Raw genomic sequence first — 6,000 nt, 5'->3', positions numbered from 1 at the left:
CTCTCAAGTCTCAGGAGAAACAGAAATTCAGAATGATGTTGTGTCAGCAGTTTTAAGAGGTTATTTGTGATTTGCTTAAAAAATTGTGGCATAGAGCAAAGTGGACGGCAAGAATGAGTTCATATATGATTATTATAATACCATGGATTTTGATCCATCTGTCTTTCTCAGATCCACTTGCAGAATTGAAGACAAACAAAAATGACCATTGATCAGTGAACATTCTTTTCTCTTCTACCTAAACTTGTTACCCAGTGTAACCCTTCTTTAAAGCACCCTCATTGTTCTTCCCATGCAGAAATGCGTCAGAAAAGCTCAACTTATGCATCAGAAACACTCTTCTTGAGTTTCAGTACATCGGTTGCGACTATATCACTGGTGGTTGTGCTTTGTGCGGAAAAATGTAGTTTCTCTGAATCTGTTAGGTCTTCTCTGTAAATCAAAAATTTATCACTGAATGTCAAGAATTGAATAATCAAATGATTTTCTCATGCGAACATAATCTTTCTGCTGTCTGGAAGAAAAGTCTGTTTAATTCTTGTACATATGTGATCTGTGACATAATGTTCTTGTTTTACTCTTCCTTTCCAAGATTTAGCCTCAGTCTCCAATTTTCTAGTGCATGGTTTTTAGTTTGATATTGTCTTCCGTGTGAAGAATATTGTCGTGTTTTATTGTAGCGATGTACGGCATTTTATTTCGTGTTTGTAGAAAGTAAAGGTGTTGAAAAGACCGGTCTCTTTTGCGCCGTATTTCTTTCTGTTGTTTTCTGCTGTCCTTTGTAAATCTTTTGCTTTTTCGTTCTGACATTTCTTTCAAATGTCATCTTTGGTCTTTTCTTCACACTTTGTGCTCTTACTGACAAATTCCGTCCCAGTCTGTCTTTTCAGCTATCCCTGTCTTCTCTCATTTGCCTTTGTTGTGACATTTCTTTCAGATGTCATCTTTACTCTTTCTTACCCACTTTTTGCTTGAAAGAATTTCATCTGGTCTATTGTGTATTTCCTTTTTTCTCTCTCTATTGATTCAGACTGACTGACAGTGTGTGTTATCCACACTTAGCAGGAGGAAGAGAGTCATGCAAGTAACAAGGTGTCATATAAACTAGACTGATTGGGGTTGTAATTTTTGAAGATAGGGTTGTAATTTTTGAAGATTAAAAATCTCTGGCTGTAATTTTTGTTAAAGATTTGTATGGAAAAAAAAAAACCCACAAAAAAAACAGCCTGAAACAAAACTTGTACAAGTGGATTAATTTGGCCAGATTTTTTTTTCTGTTTTTGTGGAATTGAAAAATTAAGTTTGAATAATGGTGATTCAGCTTTATGAAGTCAAGCCACTCAAGGTCAGAAAAAAAGGCTTAGGCCTTTATTGTACTCTCTACCACCTTGACTTACCTGATTAGAAGGCCATCTGGACATGAATTGGATGGTATATTTTTATTTGAAAAGAAAAAAAACACACCAAAAAACCCCACCACCAAAGACACTTGACTGTACAGTTTGAAATTGTACATTTTGGGGGCGGTTGAAAACAAAGAAAAATGTGAAATTTGGAGATTTTATTCAGGGCTTGACTTTCTTGTGAACCTCCACTTCTTTTCTCTCCCTTTTTCTCCCTCCCTCCTTCCTCCCCCCTCCCCACACTCCCCCCCCTCCTCTCTCTCTCTCTCTCTCTCTCTCTCTCCTCTGTCTCTATTCTGTCAGTCAGTCTACTCTTTCTATCTGGATCTTTTCTCTGTCCGATTCTGATCTCTGTTAGTAGGTCATTTAGTCTCTACTCTTTGTCTCTCCATTTCTCTTTGTCTCTGTCTCTCCATCTCTGTCTGTCTCTCCATCTCTGTCTGTCTCTTCATCTCTCTCTCATTTTCTCTTTATCATGTTCTGCCTCCACAGTCTTTACGTCTTCATTGTTTCACTATCTCTGAATCTGATATTTCTTTATCTTAACTTTACAGTTTCTCCCCTGTTTTACTTTTCTTTAGTATTGTATGCATAGGTCTTCTCTTTTCCACATTGTTAGAAACAATTTTTAATGATTTTTTTTTTTCCCCAGTTTTTAGTGCGTGTTCTTTCTTTGTCTTCCTTTTTAAAACTTTTTTTTCCCCCCACATCAGTCTTCCTCAATTCTTTTCAAAGTTTTAATGTTTAAATCATTTCTGTTGTCTGTCTCTAATGTCTCTCTCCTCATTTCTGTCTTTTGCCTTTGCAAGTCTAATGACTATCGATCTTGTTGGCTGAAAAAAAAATCTCACCGTCCTTCTCTCTCTCTATATATATATTTAAGTCCATATTCAATACTGACTGCATTTTTAACATATAAACATATATAGCAAGGATGACCAACTATTCATTAGTTTTAAAAATCGCCTGCTTCTATTGGAATATATGAATGAATTTTATTTGAGCGAAGCTCCCAAAGGTCCACCTGTGAAGTGAATAACCCATGACTGTGTGGTCCCTGTCTTCCCATTTGAGTCCAACACATACTGACCTTTAGGAAAGAGCCAGCTGGCCATTGGGAGAAAAAAGACCCTTTTCTTTTTTTACTTGTATTTTTTTCTCTCTCTGTACTAATTCTAGGGATAGGAGAGAGATCTAGATTGGGAATAAAAGTTTCAAAATAGATAGGCATCATTACTATTCAGTAATTTTCTTCCTTGTTGATATATAATTATTATGTGTATGTGTGTGTGTGTTTATTTTCAATCAAAGAATTATTAGTTGTCTGAACATGAAAGGTACATTGTTTTGAGAGAACTAAGGTATATTACTATTTGTACTAAAATAGCAGACTTACCTGTGTTTCACAATATGAGGATCCCACTCCAGCTTGCATAGCTGGTAGATAGATGTGTCATCCTTGCTTTATATATGTTATATGGATACAGTCATATTCATCTCTCTCCTCTCTCTGTCTCTCTGTGGTCTCTGTCAGTCTGTATTCTCTCTGCGGGTCTCCCTTCGAGTCTCTCTCTCTTTCTCTCTTTCCCAGGTCTTTGTCAGTAAGTCACTTTATCTATACTCTCTGTGTCCCTGTCTCTCTCTCTCTCTCTCTCTCTCTCTGGTCTCTGACAATCTGTACTCTTTTGCTCTCTGTCTCTCTCTCTCTTGGTCTCTTTCAAACTCTTTCTGGTTTCTGTCAATATGTCTCAGTCTTTCTATTATGTGCGAGTTTAAGAGTGGGTGAAAGTGTGCATAAATGTGAATTTATCATTTCTCTCTCTCTCTCTCTCCCTCTCTCTCTCTACCAATCTCACTTTCCCTCTCTCTCCAAGTCTTTCTTTGTCGACTTCTCTCTCTCATGTGCGAGTGCAAGAATGGGTGAATGTGTGAATGATCATGAATTTATCATCTGAAAAAAACAAAACAACACAGATTCCAGTCAGTTCGTCTGAATCAGCATTATTTACCACCTGCATTCCCATGATTAAACCAACACAACGTCACTCAGTTTTAACAGAAGATAATGTGAGAAATCATATTAATAACGACAGTTCAGTTTGTTCAGATGTCATGAAGATCGTTTGAAGCTTCTGAATGCACCATTGTGCATTGTCTTTTTTTTTTCTTTTCTTTTTTTTTTAATGGAAGTTGTTGTTTTTTGATGACTTTGCAACCGATTTAATTGTTCAGTGATGATGATAGACTGATTGTCTTGATTTTTTTGATAATTATGCACTATCCTTTTTTCTTTTAAGTTTTATTTATCTTGATTTTATTTAATTTTTATTTCATAACTTTTGTGGCAGTGCATTTTACTTCCTTTTTCATGTCACTGTTTGTTCAGTGATATGATGGTCTTCTTAAAGTGAACAAGTATGGTTTGGAAGTTAGTGCTTAAGCCTTGATTGATTTTAAACATTATCTTCTTTTAAAACTGCAGTGACAAAACTAAACAGAACAAAACACCCCTCCCCCAAAGTAACCCCAACACACACACACATGGAAAAAGAACAAGAGAAAACAACAAAATTGTTTTAACCCCCCCCCCCCCCCCCACCAAAAAATAAAAAAGAAATAGCACAATGCACTACAGATCAACAACATCATTAAAACTTCACACTTTTAGTTTCAAATATTGTGGTATTTCTGGCAATATCAGTGTGTTAACTACAGATAAACAAAGACCCAATATACATGTATGTAAGAACTAGGGTCTTTTGTAACAAGATGAGGCAGGACTGCTGATGACATTGGTTGCTGGTAAAATGATTACCAATGAAGTTACAAATACTCAGTTGCAGAACTGGTATTATCTCAGAAGCCATAATGTACATCTGCAAAATGTGCATAAAGTATTTTAAGTTTTTTTTACTTTGATTATGCACACTCAGCTTGTGGTTATTGTTTAGGGAGAAGATATAAATCTGACATGGAAGAAAGAAATGATTTTGTTCGTATTATCTGTTCAGTGTTTGTTTTATAAGTGAAGGGATTTGGAGTCTGAATGACAGTTCCTGGATTTGTATGACTTCTGTGTCTCTACTTTTTCTTTTGAAATTCAATTTCTGTTGAGATCAAAATATATTATTTATTATCTGATCCTGAGACCAGATGGTACAGTGTGCTTCAACAAATGGACAACATCACAGTAAATGTCAGTCACTGATATTGCCATTGATACTGTTGAGGGAGGAAATCATTCAATGCACTCAATCAAACCTCATGTCTGCAGTTTGTGTGAATGTTTGGACAAGCATTTGTATGACAAAGACTGTGTGGTCAAGTTGAAAATGCATTGTAGAGTGAATGAAACTATTCCTCTCAAGTGTGAATGGCTTGGTTAGAGAAAAAGTATCTTCTTAACCCCTTGACTGTTGCCAGTCAGTATGCCTGTCAGTGAAGGGCTGCCACCTCACTGGGATAAGACAGATCTTAAGTTCAGGAAGTCAGAAATTAGTGACATTACTCTGTATTTGGGCTTGTTCCTCTTGGGACTGATTTACTTTTGATCAGCTAAATCAATGACACTATTGCTATGCACACAAGATGAAGTAACTGCACTTTGAACTCGGGGCACACTGATTTCATTTCACAAGGTTCAGCAGTCAGGGGGTTAAAGTGTGGATGATTTATAGGTGCTTTCATGTTATTTTTTTAAAAGGGTGTGTATGTTGCATGTTCTTGAGTGGAAGGTCTGTGTGAAAGTTCTGAGCATGATCACCATAATCAGTGTGATTGTTTGTTCAGCAAGTGTGTGCATTAAATTATGTGTGAGATTGTTGTGATTCTGAGAGAGAGAGAGGGAGAGCAGTCATTGTCTTCTCTGTGACGCAAAAAGAAGAGAGAGAGCACAACCACTTTTAACTTCAGGATGTGGAGAGAGAGAGAGGGAGCAATTGTTTTCTTTTTCCAGAGAGAGAGGGGGGACAGTTCCCTTTTCTAGGATGCAGTGAATTTTCTTGAAAACAGTCTTGAGCGGAAGGAGTGAGAACGTCCACAGAGAGAGAGAGAGCAGTGATTTTTCTCAATAAAATGATCTTGTGTGGAGAAGGAGTGAATGCTACCCGTGGCCATTGAGTGTGATCTTTTCTGAGAGGCTGGAGGAGTGAGTGAGAGTGCGGTGGTTGTCTTCTTCTCTAAAATGTCTCGGTGTGGAGGCTATGACATTTATGATGTGTGGTTGTCACCTTACGGTTGGAAATGGAGTGTGGAAGATAATGAGTGACTGCTGAGAGAAAAAGTGTATTTGCGAGAAAGTTGATTATGAACAATGGAGTGTACTTGTGAATGAGGAGTGAATGGATATCTTCACAATTCTCAAACTTGGTGAGATTCTCTAACTTGATGAGAAAGTTGCTGGGAGAAAGGAGAATTGAAAATGAGCTAGAGAGTGCAAAGTGAGATGAAAGAATGAGAGAGAGAGAGAGAGAACAAGTGAAAATGGAACTTGAGAGAATGCTGTGCTGAAAGGAAACTGCAGACGTCGCAAACACACAACAATTAAAAAAACACACAAAAAAACAACAAAAAAACAAAACAAAGCAAAAAACCAAAG

Source organism: Babylonia areolata, chromosome 21, assembly GCF_041734735.1.
Source record: "Babylonia areolata isolate BAREFJ2019XMU chromosome 21, ASM4173473v1, whole genome shotgun sequence".
NCBI classification, from domain to species: Eukaryota; Metazoa; Mollusca; class Gastropoda; order Neogastropoda; family Buccinidae; genus Babylonia; species Babylonia areolata.
Note: the sequence above shows the minus strand (reverse complement) of the source record.